This window comes from Oncorhynchus mykiss, chromosome 18 (genome assembly GCF_013265735.2).
Source record: "Oncorhynchus mykiss isolate Arlee chromosome 18, USDA_OmykA_1.1, whole genome shotgun sequence".
Lineage (NCBI taxonomy): Eukaryota > Metazoa > Chordata > Actinopteri > Salmoniformes > Salmonidae > Oncorhynchus > Oncorhynchus mykiss.
In genome coordinates this window covers 41,264,713-41,285,358 of record NC_048582.1, presented here as the reverse complement: position 1 = coordinate 41,285,358, position 20,646 = coordinate 41,264,713, and the positions used below count along the sequence as shown (strand labels likewise).

General features: G+C 44.3%; 1 protein-coding gene across 4 annotated transcripts in view; it reads left to right on the top strand.

The window, feature by feature from the left end:
* The window catches only part of LOC110496267 (semaphorin-6D), a 101,856-nt gene that overhangs the window by 42,182 nt on the left and 39,028 nt on the right, over nt 1-20,646 (top strand). For all 4 annotated transcript variants that reach the window (XM_036952840.1, XM_036952839.1, XM_036952841.1 and 1 more), the window contains exon 3: nt 15,835-15,977. The gene's annotated coding sequence lies outside the window, so the exon portion shown is untranslated. The remainder of the gene's footprint in view (nt 1-15,834; nt 15,978-20,646) is intronic.

The window sequence follows — 20,646 nt, the reverse complement described above, 5'->3', positions numbered from 1 at the left end:
GAAGGCACACCCACACACATACTCCCTTGCATGCGCGCACACACACACACACTTGCACACTTACTTGCCCATGCACGCAAGCTTCATTAGTGGATTCAGATATTTCAAATTTGGTTATCAATGAACCTGTGAACTACTTTGTATGTGCAAACTGTACTTAGTTGGGCTTATCCAACTATACAAAATCACAGTTCCAAATGAACTTTGTTGCACAGAGAGTGGTGTCTGTAGGAATCATTTGAAGCGTCAGTCTTTGAGGCTCCCGAGTGGTGCAGCGATCTGAGGCACTGCATATCAGTGCTTTAGGCGTCACTGCAGACACCCCGGTTCGAATCCAGGCTGCATCACATCCGGCTGTGATTGGGAGTCCCATAGGGCGGCACACAATTGGCCCCGCGCCATCCGGGTTTGGCCGGTGTAGGCCGTCACTGTAAATAAGAATTTCTTATTAACTGACTTGCCTAGTTAAATAAAATAAAAAAATATATTGTAAATAAGGTGGCTGTGTGTAGTGCCCGAGGGCTTGTTTACAGCACAGGAGGTTGGTGGCAACTTAATTGGGGAGGATGGGCGCGTGGTAATGCCTGGAGCGGAATCAGTGGAATGGTGTCAAATAGGTCAAACACAAGAGCTGTGTTCGAATACTCATAGTAACTGTACTATTTGTGAGGTAAATTGAGTTTGTACTATGTTTATTGGTCATAGTGTAGATATAGTTAGTATGCCAAAAGTTCCCGGATGTCGTACTACATTCGACAAAATACAAAGTATACAAGCAATGGACTATTTCCGTGCTTTTAGTCCCCATAATGCAATTCTTCCGAAAATGGGCGTGGCTTCACGTTTTCAGATTTTAAGAAAATGGCGGAAAATATGCAGCCAAAGTCCGGCGAGAGCAGATACAAAATCGTTGCGTTAACTAATTATGACAAATGAAAATGTTGACCAATGTAATGACTTTTCAAATAAGTTAGGTTACACGTTATGTTGGCTGACAATTTGTTAGCTACACTATCCTTACGAACCGCATAGCATATCATTAAAGCAGTATGTTCCGGTATGTTAGCTACCTACTGTAACGATAGGTGGCTACTAATACATCAAACTTGCCAGTATATTTACTTCATGCTATCTAATTACCCAACGTTTATTGACTTGATTATTTAGGTTATTCATTGCTTAGCTAAGTGGAATAGTGGTTCGGGTGTGTTCGTAAATTCTCACTGGCTATCTACTGATTTCAGAGCACTCTCGTCTGACTGCCAGAGCACAGAATAACTGATGAATTTACAAACGCCCAACACACGTTGAATGTGGCCAGTCTCAGTAAACATTGGCAAAAAGCGTAATTAAATTGTTGCCAGCAGCACATTTACCAACACTCTGGATAACATGAAAACTGTCTAACCAGCTCTGCTAGGGCGAGTAAAATAGTCAGAGTGAGGTGTTCTCTCATTTGTGTCTCGAAGTAGCTAGCCAGTTAGCTTGGGTGCTTTACTGCCGTTGTGACGGTCAGAACGCTCAGCTCAACCCTACTTCTCGGCCACAGCGTCCAGTGTGTGCGCCGAGACTAGGGAAACGCTCTGAATTTATGAACGGACAATCTGACAATGCCCTTGAATTTATGAACCCCCAGAGCGCACTCTGGCACTCCAGATTAAATTTAATGCTAGCAGGAGGTTGCATAGCAACAGCATCAACCACTAGTTTTACCGCTAGTTTACAGTGTTCTAAAAGGAACTAATAGTATATACTAATTTAAGTATGTAGTATACAGAATGTTAGTATGGGTATTTGAACACACCTAAGGTTTCTGTGTGTTTGATACCATTCCATTTGCTCTGTTCCAGCCAGTATTAAGAGCCGTCCTCCCCTCAGCAGCCTCCACTGCTCTACAGTACTCAAGCCAAGGTACAGGACATTGATCCCCTGACGGGAACACAATGAGAACGTCGTTAAACACCAGGCTAGGTTATCGAGTGGATAGACAGAGGAAATATTTCCCTGCTAGAGGTTTCCCCACCAAAGGAGGTTGTGTGTGTGTGTGTGTGTGTGTGTCTTCATATGTGAGAGTGTGTTCATGAATGTACTTGTGCACATGCCCTTACATATCCTCCTCATCCCTCGCTCCTAAAAAAAACCCAGTCGCCGTCTGATTTAATCTTGAGCCGCTCGCCAAGCCTAATCAAGCTAACCGTCTAATCTCAATAAGAGATTTACTCCAGTCCAGATCAGACTATTCTAGTGCTGAGCAATTAGTGCTTTTTGAGGTCTGTTCGGTTTCTGTTATATACACATAATATATATAATTGTTTTTAATTAGCACTTTTTCGGTTTTAATCATTTTTTGTTAACATGAAATGCATTATGAAATTTAAAGTTTAGAGCGTTTAAATGGAAATTCCAAAGACAAAAATAGTGTATGTTCAATTGCCATAACATAGAAAATATTCCATTGTCTGTCTGTCATGTCCACATTGGGTAAACATCAATAGAAAAATAGGAAGTGACTATAAAATTGTATATGACTTAGTTTTTATTTGCTGACTTTATCATTTTTCATTACTTCGTCAACTCTTCTCTGCTCAGCCAGTAGCATCCAGACCACCATCTGACGTTATCTCTGCCACTACTCCCCATACTGTACTGTCTTTAGCCATCTTATTTAGCTAGCCATCTTATTTAGCTAGCCTCCCTAAGTGTAATGGAGAGCTGTCTGACAAAATCATTTGACTAGTTCTTCAAAGTAGATAAGGCATACTTTCATCAACTGTCTCTATCCCTCCCTCTCTTGTGCAGTCTGTGTGTGTCTAACCTAATGTAGCAGGTGAAAAAGTGGATCCGTCTTTGTCCGAGCCTGAAAGAACAGGTGCAATGGATTATGGTAAATGCAGTTGTTTACAACGTTTCTGAGCTGAACTATATTAGTTGAATATTTGCTTAGTGAAAACTGCAACTCCCTTCCGCCCAGCGCCATACATAGTTCTCGACTTGATTTCTCTCTAGATAAACGGCGCGTTGGGCTCTCAAAAAAAGAATAAATAGAACAAAGTATTTCAAGTAATTGAACCGATGCCGGTCAATTAGTTGTTTAATAACCACAAAAAAGACCAGAAATGTTGGTGAATCACTCCGCACTAGACTATTCTAACGCTGTCTCGCCTGTGACTAATCCTGGACTAGAGGGAGCCAAATCAGGGCCTTAGTGAGAAGCCCTTATCAGATCCATCCCATAGAGGCGTGTTGCCAGTCTTACCCCCATTCATCGTTACGGGGCTCAGCCTTATCTTTAGGACAGATGTGCCAACCATACAGACTACTGACAGGCCCTTTTTTTTTATGTGCGACAAGTGCAGATTCCAGATCAGATGGTAGCCGTGCCAGGTGAGTGGGTGGGTTAATGGATGGATGGATGAGGGCCAGGGTTAGAATGCCCTTTCTCTGTATACAAAAACGGTAAAAACATAGACGGTAATCATAACTATCACTGCACTGTATGAATCCCACTGCATGTCATTGCCTCTTTTAGGAATGAACAACAATTGCATATACTTGCAATTTTTGAAACCTCTTGTAAGACTACCATATTTGGCCTTGACCCCTCCTACGCTGATCACTCATGGTCATGCATGTGCGAGTGTGTCCATGAGCGTGTTTGTGAGTATCTTCACAGACTAACACCAGAGCTTGCACGAGTCCTTTTGATGGTGCGACTGTGAATTCCAGGTTCTGAAAGATTGACACCGTATATTGCACTACTTCCGTGAACGATATAGCTTCCTTCGGGTGTGAGTGTGTGAATTCCTGCTTTTCAGATATCAATAACAGACATAGTGGAAATGTGTTAGTGTTTAACGTTTACAAGGTTTACACTAGTAGTGTATGTTGGTGTGACAAATAGAGTGCATTCGGAATGTATTCAGACCCCTTTATCCTCATGTTATGTTCTAAAATGGATAAAACAATTTTTTCCTCCTCATCAATCTACACACAATACCCCACAATGACCAAGGGAAAACCGTAAAAAAAAAAAAAAAAAGTCTAACAAATACCTTATTTACATAAGTATTCAGACCCTTTGCTATGAGACTCAAAATTGAGATCAGGGGCATCCTGTTTCCATTGATCATCCTTAAAATGTTTCTACAACTTGATTGGAGTCCATCTGTGGTAAATTCAATTGATTGGACATGATTTGGAAAGGCGCACACCTGTCTATGATAGGTCCCATAGTTGACAGTACGTGTCAAAGCAAAAACCAAGCCATGAGGTCCAAGGAATTGTCCATAAAGCTCAGAGACAGGATTGTGTCAAGGCACAGATCTAGGGAAGGGTACTAAGACATTTCTGCAGCATTGAAGGTCCCCAAGAACACAGTGGCCTACATCATTCTTAAATGGAAGAAGTTTGGAACCACCAAAACTGTTCCTGGAGATGGCCGCCCGGCCAAACTGAGCAATTGAGGGGAAAGGGCCTTGGTCAGGGAGGTGACTAAGAATCCGATGGTCACTCTGACAGAGCTCAAGAGTTCCCCTGTGGAGATGGTTGCTCTTCTGGAAGGTTCTCCCATTTATGCAGCAGTCCAGCAATCAGGCCTTCATGGTATAGTGGCCAGATGGAAGCCACTCAGTAAAATGCACATGACAGCCTGCTTGGAGGTTGCCAAAAGGCACCTAAAGGACTCTCACACCATGAGAATCAAGATTCTCTGGTCTGATGAAACCAAGATTGAACTCTTTGGCCTGAATGCCAAGTGTCACGTCTAGAGGAAACCTGGCACCATCCCTACAGTGAAGCATGGTGTTGGCAGCATCATGCTGTAGGGATGTTCTTCAGTGGAAGGGACTGGGAGACTAGTCAGGATCGAGGAAAATATTAACAGAGCAAAGTACAGAGATCCTTTATGAAAACCTGCTCCAGAGCGCTCAGAACCTCAGTCTGGGTCAAAGGTTCACCTAACAGGACAACGACCCTAAGCACACAGCCAAGACAATGCAGGAGTGGCTTCGGGACAAGTCTCTGAATGTCCTTGAGTGGCCCGGCCAAAGCCCCGAACCCGATCGAACATCTCTGGAGAGACCTGAAAATAGCTGTGCAGTGACACTCCCCATCCAACCTGACATGACTTGAGAGGAACTGCAGAGAAGAATGAGAAGAACTCCCCAAATACAGGTGCGCCCAACTTGTAGCGTCATTACCCAATAATATTTGAGGCTGTAATCGCTGCCAAAGGGGCTCCAACAAAGTACTGAGGAAAGGGTCTGAAAACTCAAGTAAATGTGATATTTCAGTGTTTTTTAAATTTGTATAATTTTTCAAAAATGTCTCAAAACCTGTTTTTGCTTTGTCATTATGGGGTATTGTGTGTAGATTGATGAGAGAAAAAACAATGGAATCATTTTTAGAATAAGGTTGTAACGTAACAAAATGTGGAAAAAGTCAAGGGGTCTGAGTACTTTCCGAATGTACTGTAGCTGGGCAGATTGGATTATTTTGTTAATGTCTGTTTGTGTGTGTGTGTTTGAATCTGTGATTGTGTGCGTATGTGTGTGGGTATGTCTACTGTGTATGCTTGCGTGCATATACAGTATTTATAACATATGATTACAGTATTTGTGTGGTATTAAGACAGGGTTATATATGGGCTAGTAGGACTTAACACTGCTGAGCTGTGTGCATTGTGTATAAGAGGCAGTAAAGCTGACATTATAAAAAGCTCAAAGTAATGGCGCTTAGACCAAATGTGGCCTCTGCTCGATGGTCGGCCGTTCGAGGCTTATTCAATGTAAAACAAGACTGGGAGCTGTGTTAAAGACATATCTTTGACGAAATGTTTAAAGAGTACTGGTGGCTGTCCTCCTCAACACTTGATCGCTCGACTAGTCGTTCAATGACAATGGAGCATTTGGCACCTGTTTTATTCCTACGTTGTGACGAACTACTCAATGGATGACACGGAGTTTGGACCACGCAGGATGTGATCCTTGTCACATGAACGTTGTGCGGTCATCGTATACTTTGAATCATCCCCTCGTGGACAGCGTAAAAAAAAGATCCCCACCGGCAAGTTTCTGCTCATCTCGGAGCATTTTATCCATGTCAAAATAGTGCCAGGCTCGTCGGTCCAAGACAACCAGCAGATAACATTTCATGGTCTGTCACACACACCGACACACACAAACAGGTTCTCAGTGTCAGTCCTGGGAGGGTTATGGTTGCCTAACCTCAACCATAAATTAGTCAGTTCCACTGAGCAGCAGAGGAGCAATTAGGTCCACATTCCAGGGTATCCTCGGTCATCCTGTAACCTTTGAACCTCTGGGCCTTGTAGAGACTTGCCAAGCCTGTTGGCATTTTTTGGCCACAGATACACATAGTAAAAAAACACGCACACACTAGGCCTCAGCCCGTGTACTGTAAGCCATCAGTGATTGTGAAAGTGAGGGTCTCCCATCTTAAATGCCTAAACAAGACAAACCATATCTACCACAAGGCAGCCAGTGTAGATGGAGAGGATTCTAGGTGTCTATGTCTCTGGCTCAGTCATGTTTACAGGGAGCATGGAGTGTGTCTACGTGGAAAGGTGGGTGTGGACTAGGGAGGGAACAGCAGGAAGGGAACGGAGAAATGGATAGAGATGTCAAGGTGAGTGGGAGGGCAAAGACGGACAGATGGGGAGGAGGAAAAGAAGCCGAGGCCAGTAGGAGAGGGGGAAGAGCGAGAGCGTTGCTTGTTTATGACATTTGTAGAGATGGAAGACGTGCCATGGGGAGATTAACTGTCTCAAGCCGAGGAATGTTGACTGCAGGAGTTTATTTCCACATATCTACCGATCTGTGTTTCTACACACACCGCCAACACACACACACATGTACTGCCTGAGATTGTTTTCGACCACTATCTTTGCTTTGTCTGGACAGAGAGAAGTACAGCGGGGATTGCGGAGTTGTTTTTAGGGAGGGAGCTATGGGGTAACGTGTTTTGAACAGGAACCTATACTTTAGGGGAGTTTTTACTTGTATTTTACTTCCATGTAAGACTTTCTCCTCAAGTTGGCCCCAGAATCAACATCTAGGCAAAATGTCCCGTTCAAACCAGGAGAAAGCAGTTGTACGGTCTATCCTACACCATGATGGAGGTTCGGATAAATGTTCAATTAAAACTGATTGGGAACTTCAGGTGGTCACAACGGTACATTTCGTCTTTTGCAGAATCCACTACACCTCCTAAGTGATGGGTTTGTGGAAAAAATATATAACTGCTGTCCACTGAAATCTATTGTGAATCTTTTGTGGCACTGTTGTGGATCAGAAGACTCTGTAGGTTAGAGTGTGGTGCTAGCGCCAAGGGTGCTTAGTTTGATTCCCGCAAGGGTCACAAGAATAGTTCTAAATATATATTATCATCGTTTAGCAGATACTTTTGGATAAAAGTGTCTTAAATGACCTATTGTAATATGATATTAGTATTCCAATGCGACTCAGTTCATCTCTGTTTTTGTGATGTAGCCCTGAGCTCTATGTACAGATAATGTGGATGGGTTTTTGTTGCTGTTGTGTGTGTGTGTGTGTGTGTGTGTGTGTGTGACTTTTTGTGCGTGTGTATGTAGTGTGTGTGTTTTGCGTTGACGCTGTGTGTTTATACAGGTGACAGCCGGGTGGTGGCGAGGGGCATTTTAGAAGGGTAATGGGATGCATCGGCAGGAGTTTGGGTAAATATCAACGCGTGGGTGTGAATATTCACAGTGGGCCTACAGTGAACGGACACACACACACACACACACACACACAGAGGGCTCTGGTTTGAATCTCGTATCTGTCATAGTGCGGAGAGAGCCCTCTTGAAAAAGCGAGCCATAAAGTGGACCCTGTCAACATGGCATGGTCTGAAAAGTGTCTTTGAGACACACTACTCATGATGTCAAGTAAAGTGGATGTTATTGTTTTTTTATCTTCTTTGTCCTATAACCTCCAGACACTGACAAACAAGCCTTGTCACCAGCAGTGGCAAGTTTTGTCAGTCGGCAGCATCTCTATAATGGGGTTGCTAGGAGGAGACCTACTACTCTCTCAGACAATTAGAGCGGTCCCAGGAACACCACAGGAGCCAATTAGAACATGCCTCAAACTCCTGAGGAGCCAACTAAAGGAGGGTGAGTTGTGTGGTGTTGGTGACAATTGTTTTGGTAGCAGTGAGGATTGAGGCAAAGTGTGTGTGTGTTCGAGCCTGCACATGTGTGTCAAGAGAGGACATTCTGATTTAGAGCTTCAGGCTAACCTTCGTTAAGGTTCTCTGTCATCACCTGTGGAAGATATGTCATGGTCTGTGCCAGATTTTTTATTTTTTTTTATCTCTCCCAAGTGTGGCGTTCCTTTAAAGGTGCAAGACCAGTTGTCATTTTTATGGTTATATATTTACAATGTAGACAGGTGCACTTCTGCATGTAAATGTTCATTTGTTTGCTATGTATTTTAATGCAGAACATGAATGTGCCTTGTAACAACGCATTCACAAATTAAGTATCATGATTAATTGTCAGTCATCATGACTAATTGCATGCCTAAACATCTCTGTATCCCTTTAAGAAACATCACAACAACATTAAATATAGGCTTTCTGAGGCACTCAACTCCCAGTGATAGTTTCCCCTCATCCCCTTTAACTCACTAGAGGCCATAATCTCTGCTATAGTCTTATACAGAGATTTACTAAAGCCTTGTAGAGGCTTAGTCGTTTACCAGTAAGTAGACCTAAATCTTTCACAGCATCGTAATAACAATAGGGAGTAGGAGTTAGTCATCCATACACTGATCTAAAGTCAGTTTTGCATGTGATCACTTAATTGTTCATATTTGGATGTGAACAATTTAAGCTGATCTTAGATCGGTGCCTATTGTACCCAGAGCTGATGATAACAATGTAATTTTGCATTTGTTAGTGTTAGGGCTTAGTGGGTTGAGTTGAAAAAAGGACACTATGTGAACGGTGTGATTTATTTAGAATTCAAGGCACACTTAACCAGCATGGCTACCACAGCATTCTGCAGCAATACACCATCTCATCTGATTTGCGCTTAGTGGGACTATCATTTGTTTTTCAACAGGACAATGACTCAACACACCTCCAGGCTGTGTAAGGGCTATTTGACCAAGAAGGAGAGTGATGGAGTGCTGCGTCAGATGACCTGGCCTCCACAATCGCCTGACCTCAACCCAATTGAGATGGTTTGGGATGAGTTGGACTGCAGAGAAGGAAGGAAAAGCAGCCAACAAGTGCTCAGCATATGTGGGAACTCCTTCAAGACTGTTGGAAAAGCATTCCAGGTGAAGCTGGTTGAGAGAATGCCTTGATGACAACTTTGCACAAAGGGTGGCTACTTTGAAGAATCTCAAATATAAAATATATTTTGATTTGTTGAACACTTTTTTTTTTGGTTACTTTTTTTTGGTTACTACATGATTCCATTTGTGTTATTTCATTGTTTTGATGTCTTCACTATTATTCTACAATGTAGAAAATAGTAAAAATAAAGAAAAAACCTGGAATGAGTAGGTGTCAACTTTTGACTGTGTGTGTGTGTGTAGACACACATGCGTGTGTCCTCCCCACTTCTAAAATCAAAGTTGCGCCCCTGCTTTTACTCACTTCTTAATTCCCATGGACACATATCAAATTAGTGTAGTGGAGGAATACAACTTATTAATTATGTAGTACAATAGAGAAATCATGCAGAAAGTACCCTACACAATCTCAAAGCACCTGAAATATATTCACATGCGCGCCGCACACAGCCTAGTTTCAGCGGAATATCATCTGCAGGCAGCAAGAGCGCACAGCTCTCAACTGGTTTTGGCATGGCGCAGCTCACAGAAGAATGACATCGGTAGGGTAGGTAGGAAAGACATTTCAACTTAGCATTTACTGGTAGATATTATAACTAAGACAACAATGGGTATGCAAACAAGGCATTGAAAAGGTTTAGTCCAAGGTCTTAGTTAGTAGGCTATTTGTGATGCGCAATTCAGTCGTCATGCCCTGTTTGCATCAGGGACCCAAGCCACCCAATCAGATTGAACAAAGATGATACATTATTACCAAAATACTCCTCAGCACCCGCCCCCCCCGGACAGAACATCACATTTTTTGTTGTTTTTCTACAATAAAAAAAAGTGTGATTTTGAGAGGGCAAAACTGAAAAATATATAGGAAAACAAATGTAAAAAATATATAGGAAAACACAGGATTCTTCAGGCCCGCCTTTCCTTCGCTGGGCAGGCCATTTTGGCAATTTTAATATACCCACTTCTCCAGACTCCACGACACCACTGCATAGGGCCGAATGAAAGACAGCAGCCACACACAGCATCGCTCAGACATAATAAGCCAGTAGGTCCTAATCATAATCATAAGACTACAAAAACACAACCATTCTGCATTTCCCAATCGAAATGTAAAGCTATTACTTCCCGTTGAAAAAAAAAAAAACTTCACGTTGAGCACACAAGTTTACCGGTGACCTAAAGTGATGCGCTATGGAGTTTATACTTGAGCGTTCAATGAACTGTACGGTGAAACTCTAGGCATAATACGTTTTTCATAGGATATAAGTTGTGGACCAGCCCGCATGAATGTGTGTGAGCTATATACTCATAAGCATATTTGGTACACTAGTTATGCACGTCTACCCACGTACAAATATGCACAAATATTGCACGATACACATAAAATGGCCCTCTTGTGAGTGGTTGCATCTGAAACCGGTCTCTGGGAATTAGAAACACAATTCTCCATAAGTCACAAAAGCAACCATAGAGACACGTTCATAAAGACACACACACACCTACGCACAAACAGTTAGCCTGCGTCCTTAGACATCTGTAATCTGTCTGATCCAATTAGCCAATTCCATCAACAGCCGTAGAGAGAGAGGGGGAGGGTTCCTGGGCAACAACCGCCTTGAGCCTTCGCTCCAGGCAACACAGAGGCACCCACTCCACCTCACCAGTGGGTCTTCAATTAGTTCTGCCTGGCTACTCCCTTGCTCTGTTTCTTTATCTCTCTCGCTCCCTCTTCTTTCTCCCTCTTTCTCTCTCCCTCTCCCCTATCTCTGCTTCTCTGCCACTCTTCTTCATCTCTGTCTGCACTCTTCCACCGCTCTCTCGTTATTCTCTCCTCCTTTCCTTACACGCACTCTTCTCCTCGTCTCCCCTCTTCCTTCTTATGACGTCTTTGTTTATCCTCTCTTCACATCTTTTCCTGCCTCTCCCTCTCCACCCTCCCTCCTCTCCTTTAATTTTGACAATTTCCCTGCATCAAAAATACTGTCCCCCCCCCCCCCCTCTTTTGGACTGCAGTATATGAGAGTTATGGAGAGATGTGGCAACAAAAGAGCTTATGAGACCTTGCTTTGTTCATCCCCTTATCACAGTTTGCCCCATAATTGGGGTTAATTGCTCAGTCCCGATTTGACATCTTGTTCAAGCCCTTACTGTTGGAATGCATCCTCCCTTAAGTTTGTTCCATTGGAAGAAAAAACGTTATGTTTATACATTCGGAGATATGGATGAACTCTGAGTGTCTGCCTGCCTGCCTGTGTATGTCTATGACCATGTCCATTGTGTCTCTGTTCGCCCGGACATTGTTTGTCATCAGGCAGTAAGCCATTCTGATTACCCAGCTGACGATAGTGGGCAGTGAAAGCGCATGACGTCTTTGTCTCGTTGCTACCGTGTGTAGTCTCCTGCGTTGTCCCAAATGGCATATCCCAGAGTTAACACAGACAGACAAACCCATGGAAAACAGAGGGGTCCTGGGATTAACCCCTGTGGCACTCTGTTACTAAATTAACCCCTTGAATAACCCACCCACCATTGTAAAAACGTCAAAACCACCCCCAAAGGGTCTGTAGGGTTATCCTTGACCTTGCTGCACTCCACTTTACTACGGTTGTAATCCCAGCAGTGATTCAGCCAATCAGCTCCTTCCCTTCAGCTGACCCCCACGTCGTTGTAGTAGAAGTGCTCTGAGGGGAGTGGCTGTGATGGCTCTAGAGTGTGTGTGGGGGAGAGGGGCTTCTGGAACATGTGAAGCTCTGCTGTGTGTGTGTGTGTGTGTGTGGTGTGTCCGTTTCCCTCAAGTATGACTGGGGGGAGGGCGTTTCGCCTATTCTGCAGTGATGACATTGATTCTTATTAAACCCTGTTAAAGCAGAGGTCTCTCACTACCTGTTACCAAGGGCAACCAGCAAATGGCTTCCAGAGGGGCTGAAATGCGTAATCTCCGTCGGACACGTTCGCACATGCACGAAGGTGCATACACACAAACTCATTTCAATAGACGTTCTCTCCCCTCTGAGTCCCATCCGCAAAATATCAGCGGGGATCGTATCATTAGTGCTCTGTAGTGTGGAGTAGTAACGTTCCTCCTGTGATGAAACGCTCTTCGCCATGTTTTGTGAGTAATCGGGAATCGTTACGGTTATCCCACAAGGATGTTCAGCACTGTTCATTGGAACTGATGTCTTCTGTGACTCCGAACAGACTGGAAATCCCCTGACTGGTTGGGAGTCATTTTATTGATGTGCTCGTTTCAGAACAGGAAGTGAGGTCACGCCAATTGGTCACAAGTGACGGTTCCAACCTAACTGTCAGGCTGTTGGGCAGCCATGGAGGAGAAGTGATGAAAAAAGAAGACGAGACCGAATCGGAACAGAGGGGAATAAATGAGTGAAGGTATAGAACGCTGGAGAGAAAGTGAGACCGGGTTGAGACGGGGAGAAAGTCAGGAGTCCTAATACAAACCGAAGGACCGGCGAGGAGGGCCTGTTTGAGAAAGAGGGATGGACATTTAAAGGGGAGAAGTTGAGTGGAAAGGAAAAGAGAGGAGGAGGAAGGAGGAAGGAAGCAGAGGTTTTCATTAGGTGTGAGGGGGAGTGGAGTCAATGAATCATGGCCTAACGAGGATGAGCCTCATTACGACCCGGTGTTGCCACGGGGACAGATTGAGAAAATGGACTTGGTTAAGGCAGGCCGGGATACTCGTTAGAACTCATTAATCATTGGTCACAACCATGTCTGCTAGCTTCTTGAGGAACCATCTTTGTTCTTGAGGGGCACATTGAGAGAAGTGTAGCTGTAGTTTAAGTCAGATTGAAGAGGAGATGGGCTCGAATATAAATGAGAAAATGGGCACCACGGAATTAGAAACTAAAACAAGCGGGGGAAAAAATAGGTGCTCATACACCCAGCCACATCATTTCTGAACATTGGACTAATTCAGAGTAATGTTTCTGGGGCACTTATTTGTCTTTGCGCTCGCGTTAGTGGAAGTCTGACAGACTCCATTAAAAAGTCAAGGGTATACTCCGCATTGAGCCCTATCATTTCAAACTTGAAAAACTTTAATTGAATATGGATGAGCAAAGAAAGTTGAGCAAAGACACGGTCATCGCACAAGTTATTATCTGGATAGTCTTATTTAGTAAATAAACTTACGTACTCATAGCTGATGAAAAATCAAACATGGCTCAGCTTAGTCAGCTAGAGTGTGTCCACAGCATCTCTCCGGGTGGACGTCTGTTTGTCAGGCTACGCTCTCTTTTTGCTGTTAGTTTGGGCTTAAAAAGCTGAAATCAGATGAACTCTCTGTAGTGACTTTGTAGCGAAGTATAAAATACACACACCTGTAACTGCATCAGCCAATTGTAAACCTCTTTTTGGGACTGCAGCCTCCTTTCTCAGAATCTTCTTGTACGTAGATTTGTCTGTCCGCCCTGTTTGAGCTTAACCTTTCTTCACCTGTTCTCCTTTTCCTGTCTCTCATAACCATTTTCCCCAGTCAATTATTCTCTTTATTGCGGATGTCTTTCTCTCTGCCACTTATTCATCCTTATTCACCCCCCCCCCCCCCCACCACCACCACCACACTTCTACATCATTCTTTCATATTTCCATTTTCTTTACCTCTGCATCACCCCATTTCTGCCTGCTCTCATTCTCTGCCTCTATCTCTCTGCCTCGCTCTCTCTGCCTCGCTCTCTCTGCCTCTCCCTTTATTTATTGGTCTTTGTCTCAGCTCATGGTTAAATCCAGATAGATTCCCTGTAGACATGCTGGCCATGAGAGGTAGCTGTCACAGGCACGCCCTTTTACGCAATCATTCTCTCAGATCGGTGTCCTTATTGTAGATTTATTTTTCACTGCCTTGCCTAGAGGGAAACTGGAATCAACTTGAAAAATGGCTCCATTACCCAAGCGTTCCAGGACCGGTAGTATGTCCAGTCTTTGGAAGGACTAGAGATATGGCCAAGCAAGCTGCATTGATCTTTGTCCTAACATACCATTATTTTCTCCCAAAGTCAAACCGCTCACAATAAATCACCAAAATGCATCAATGGAGTAATTCATTGTCCCCCCCCCCCCCCCAACTCCAGATAGCTGCCTGGTATCAGCCAAACATACAATTCATCCAGTAGTCAAACAACCTGACAGACAACTTGTTTAAGCATGCATCAAACAGTCAATGAGGTTTGTCAAATACAGTACAAACGACTCCCGTTGTGATGGATTATTTATTTATTTATTTAATGACGGAGGGATTTTGTGACTTGATGTACAACATAAAATCAAACATTGGCAGTGTAAAAAGACCACACAGTGAACACCATTGTCGTGGAATAAGCGATATAAACAAAGGCATTTGTCTAAAATGAAAGGGCCAGCGGAATGAAGAGAGGGGCTGTACTTTGGGTAAAAGAGTGATGGATAAAGAGACTGTAGATCAACAGAAAGGCAACAACCGGGCTCGTTGTGGAATCTAAAAATGATCTGTATTACAAATCCTGACTCGGAGGAAGTCGAGCTGACGGACAGATTGAGAATGGGAAAGGCATCAGAGGGTGAAATGGGGGGGGGGAAGCGGCATATCAGGATAAAACCCTCAAACATTGTTTTGTTGGAGAAAGGACAAGATAAAAAGGCAGCGACGGGGTAATACAGACAGATGATGGATCATAACAATAGGGCCATTACGAGGCCTGAGGGCCTAGAGCCTTTCCATTCGTCTCTTATTCAGCTTCCTATTGGCCAGGTGGTCTCTCTGGGTTGCCGTTGCCACGGTAGCAGGTTTGCGCTATGGCCTCACCTCAGTGGTCATGTTCCTCTCTGGTAAGATTAGATTAGAGTGCCTCAGCCAGTCTCCTGTGGGGCGCCGCTGTGTGTTTTAACTCTGGAGCTCACGCTCGTTAGTCAAGTTAAATTATAATTGGACCAAGGCTTCGTTTCAAACAAATCTGATTAGTAAAGGTTATTCAACAAAAATAAAACGTTCCCTCCAGTAAAAATGGTCAAATCCAGGAAATAGGCTACTTTTAACATGATTGTTTTTGTTTTAATAGTGATCTAATAGCACGGTAAGGAAGGATGCTATTCTAATGATAGTTATTTTTATATTTTTTGGGAATGAATGGTTAAATTTGCAGACAGGCAGATTGTGTCGTCATTTTATGATCGAGATCTGTTTACGTGGATGTCGTCAGTCAAACCTAATGCCACTGACCGACATTCCCCACTAATAGGGGACCATGTTGAGGTCACCATTGAAGTTGAGTCAACCACTCTTGCCCTCCATTGCGCCCCAAACAGATGGATTTGTCAATGTTTGTATGCTGATTACATTAGGAGGCCCTCTCTCTCCCACTCTGTCTCCCTAACGACAATCACAAACCCTGGATTGGACGGTCAGAGGGGTGAAGCGAAAATGAGACGGGGCCATTTTGTTGTGTGTTTAGAAAAGTCCACGTTTCTGATATAAATGTTGTTCTTCTTGTCATCACAGGACTTGGCTGAGGACCACTCTGCGGGGGTCCACCCCCACCTCCCTCTCTTCTTTCTGAACCATTGTTTCTTCTACTTCCTGTGAACTTCGACGACAGTGACTGATTGCACGCTGCATCTGCCAGTCTCCGCAGGTTCAAGACTGTGAGTATCAATGAGTTTCCCTCCTATTGCAGGACGGTTAGATTTCTCATTGAGCTCAGGGGAGCAGTAGGTAAAAGCAATAGCACCATGGGAGAGGGCGTCTTGGGTGATTGAATCTCTCAGCCCGGTGATTTTTGATTTCGTTATGTACTTTACTTGATCAGCAAAGTCCCAAAGTATTGTAAGCCCCCTATTGCAATGCCGATCACAACATTGATGCAGTTACTGGTGCAATATCTAAATTGGCAGCACTTGTATAAGCTCCGGAGACATATGGTTAGCCAAGTCAATTGTGTGTGGCCCTAACGATATTACTCTGATCTCTCTCTCTCTCTCTCAATGTTGTCACTAGGGCTGGGAATTGCCAGGGACCTCACAATACGTTTTTATCACCATACTTAGGGGCCGATACGATATGTATTGCGATTCGATACTGTGATTTTTATTTATTCATTGCGACTCGATGTTCCAAACATTATTGCTCAACGTACATGTGCTGCAGAGGGACAGGAGAGCCATGAGAAAACAGGTTAGCAAACAGGCTGTGGAGAGGTTCTAGTTTCGGACAGACGGGTCTCCTCGCGGATCTTGTACTCCCATCAGCCATGTTGGCAGAATCCTTTGTGTGGGATTGAATGGGACTGCTGCACTGTCAGGTGTGCCGAGGTTGGCTTTGTGCAGGGAAGGTTGCTGAGAGTAAAGGTGAAAATAGACATGGTAACAGTCAGAGGTACGGGTAGACCATTCAGCCCAGGTGTGAGGAAACCCTGTTAGTTTTGGGCCAGAGTGTTGACGAGTTGTCAGTCATTATTCCACAGCAATTCATTTTTAGTCAGTATTTGGATAGAATGTTGGCTCACCTGAATTTTCAGCTGGGCTTACGGTTTCTGACTAAATGGAAAAGCATGCTAGATGATTCTCAAATGTAATTGCAGGGGTAGTCTTTCCTCACTCACACCCAGCTGAGTGGTCAACATAGGGTCACTTTTAAATCATTTGATAATGGGGCACACCTTGAACAGAAAGGGAGGACGTTGACATTATTCTGACCCTGTATAGAATGTCCACTTTTTACTTTCTGAATATTGTGTTTGTTTGATTATGGGGTTTTCACATGCACTCTCCAAAGTTTTCTTTTTGTCACACAACACAATGCCACATATGTCTCCAAGTTTTGAGGGAGAGTGCAATTGGCATGCTGACTGCAGGAATGTCCACCAGAGCGGTTGCCAGAAAATTGAATGTCAATTTCTCTACCACAAGCCACCACTAATGTCGTTTTAGGGATTTTGGCAGTACATCCAACCAAATCAAATCAAATGTATTTATATAGCCCTTCGTACATCAGCTGATATCTCAAAGTGCTGTACAGAAACCCAGCCTAAAACCCCAAACAGCAAGCAATGCAGGTGTAGAAGCACGGTGGCTAGGAAAAACTCCCTAGAAAGGCCAAAACCTAGGAAGAAACCTAGAGAGGAACCAGGCTATGTGGGGTGGCCAGTCCTCTTCTGGCTGTGCCGGGTGGAGATTATAACAGAACATGGCCAAGATCTTCAAATGTTCATAAATGACCAGCATGGTCGAATAATAATAAGGCAGAACAGTTGAAACTGGAGCAGCAGCACGGCCAGGTGGACTGGGGACAGCAAGGAGTCATCATGTCATTCACAACCGCAGACCACGTGTAACCACTCCAGCCCAGGTCCTCCACAGCCAGCTTCTTCACCTGCGGGATCATCTGAGACCAGCGACCCGGACAGCTGGTGAAACTGAGGAGTATTTCTATCTGTAATAAAGCCCTTTTGTGGAAGGAAACTGATCTGATTGGCTGGGCCTGGCTCCCAAGTGGGTGGGCCTATGTTCTCCCAGGCCCCACCCATGCCTGCTCCATTGCCCAGTCATGTGAAATCCATAGATTAGGTATTCATTAATATATTTCAATTGACTGATTTCTTTACATGGACTGTAAGTCAGTAAAATCATATTTCTTTGCATATATACAGTACCAGTCAAAAGTTAAGACACACCAACTCATTCCAGGGTGTTTCTTTATTTTTACTATTTTCCACATTGTAGAATAATAGTGAAGACATCAAAACTATGAAATAACACATATGGAATCATGTAGTAACCAAAAAAGTATTAAACAAATCAAAATATATTTGAGGTTCTTCAAAGCGGCCACCCTTTGCCTTGATAACAACTTTGCACACTCTTGGCATTCTTTCAACCAGCTTCATGAGGTAGTCACCTGGAATGCATTTCAATTAACAGGTGTGCCTTGTTGAAAGTGAATTTCTGGAATTTATTTCCTTAATGCGTTTGAGCCAATCAGTTGGGTTGCCTCCTCAGAATGTAGCTACAGCAAGAAAGGTGGGTTCGGAGTCAGCTTCACGGCAAAAAATGTGACACGAATCGACGTTCCTACCTCCTCTCCCCGGCTGCGATCGTTGAGTCAGGCAGGGGAAACCATGGGAACTGTCACCTCCTTATATCCCTCAGAGGAGGAGACGGTCACGGAGTCTTAGCACATCGATCCCCAGGTGACAGGCCAACCATTGGGCTTAATGACAAAATACTCACAAAGCCGCTACTGCTGTGTAGAGCGCTGTGTAGACTGCTGCATAGCTTTAAGTTACATTTTTATGTTTTTTTGTTGTTTTTTTTCCCAATAACCCAAGGGGAGTTGCAACATCAATCCTCATTCATACTTGTTTCATGCTGGCCATATAATAGCACAGGTAGATGGAAAATGAGGAGACAGTATGAAAAGGACCAGCCTTTTGCCCAGGTTTCCATCTGGAGATTGTAAACGGAGTGCTTTGGATCATTTCTCAAGATGTCTTTCTACTGCAGTACAAGTGCCTGCCTTCTTGATAAGTGGCTAAGGCGCTGCTGCCGCTCGCAAGAAATGCCCAAGGACACTGACACCAGCTCTTAAAGACCATGGTTTCGCTTACTGCTCTTAAAATGGCGCGTTATGGATTTCTGAATAAACACCAGCCCACCTATTGAGGAGAGGCCACCGCTGAAGGTTAGAAGACATAAGCTCTGTCTAACACTCAAGTTGCCATAGAAACGTCAAACTCCATTTAAATCCAAAGAGAAAGAGTGGAGGGAGGGTGTAAGGGGGAGGATGAAGACATGGAGAGCGGAGAGAACGCAAAAGAGCAAATGGGAGAAAGAGGAGGATGACTTGGTGTGAAAGAGGGAAAGGCACTGTATAGCGATAAGGGGAAAGATGGCTTTCGATGCATGTGGCTAGATGAGATCTCGGGACAGCAATGGTGGTGATAACAGGCACTTAGCTCTCACACTCTAGCACCTGGAGCTGTCCAATAATGCACCTCTATGCTGACACAGAACAGCACTGGAGGTCAAAGTATCGATTCCCCAGCAGACGGCTGTCCAGGGAAAGAGTGACCGCAGAAACCCAGCTCTGGGATGTCCTCACCACGGGCGCGACATGACCTTTTTCTCAAAGTGCCGCAGAAGGGAACTGAGGGTATCCAATTGCTTCACACACACATGCATACATCCACTTGCTCTGACACACACACACACCATGAACACCAATCACTCTAAACCTTGCTAAAGTCTCACAGGGCTAGTTGTTAGGTGGCATGCCCACCAGGGAGCAGAGCCCAGAAAGAAAAGCACTTCTGTGATGCAAAGCCCTCTCGCTTGGTAATCACTCCCATGTCTCACTGTTGCTTTCAACACCCCCCAATTATCGCTGTGTCAGCCGGTCCAGTCGAGTATTAGGGACACTAAAGACTGGCCTATTTTTAGAAGAAAGGGGGCCACAGCTTCTGTCCCTATGGGCTCACAGACACACGCCGAGAAACCGTGAAAGGAGACTTAATAGGAAAATAGAGCAATCTATGGGCTCGCACGAACACACACTTGCTGGACACAAAGAGATACCGTTTGTGAGAAAGTGTGTGTAAGGCTCAGACGTGGACTCTCGGGAAGGTTGCAGATTCGGGTTGTTTCAAGAGAATGAGAGCTTGCGTTTATACCTGCGAGGACGGTCAATCCGTTTTATTTGTGATAGCTCTACTATCACCAACAGTGTTGTAGAAGCTTGGCTGCGTACAGAAAGACAATGTCATTCTTTGTTGACAAAGTTCATATGGCCTAGATGAGACTGGTACAGTAAGTAGCTGGCTGCTCGGAGGAGGATCAATGTGTTTGGAACTGTCCTGGGATCAGAAGCCAGGGTCGTATAACATTGTACGACATGCATGGTGTTATGCTGTTCTGAGTACAGGGCGATCAAAGAAGTGGACCAAAGCGGTAGGCCGAGGTGAGCGGGGAGGAAGCAAAGTGGCAATGGGGAGAGAAACAATAGAAATACGATTCGAGTTCCAGACCGACGATTCGAGTTCCAGACCGACGATTCGAGTTCCAGACCGACGATTCGAGTTCCAGACCGACGATTCGAGTCCAACAGATCCAAATAAGAAAGCGTGATGATTGAAGATAGGGAAGCATAAGAAAGGGCATTGGAAGAGAGAGCGAGTGGGGATGGAGAAAGATTGCAGAGAGAAGGGAGGAAGTGGGAAAAAAAGGAGGGAGAACGAGGGACCCTCCAGTCCTGCTTCTGATCTCTCCCTGAAGATGAGTGAGGGCCTATTTTAAACCCCTTCATCTGTCTAATCTGACG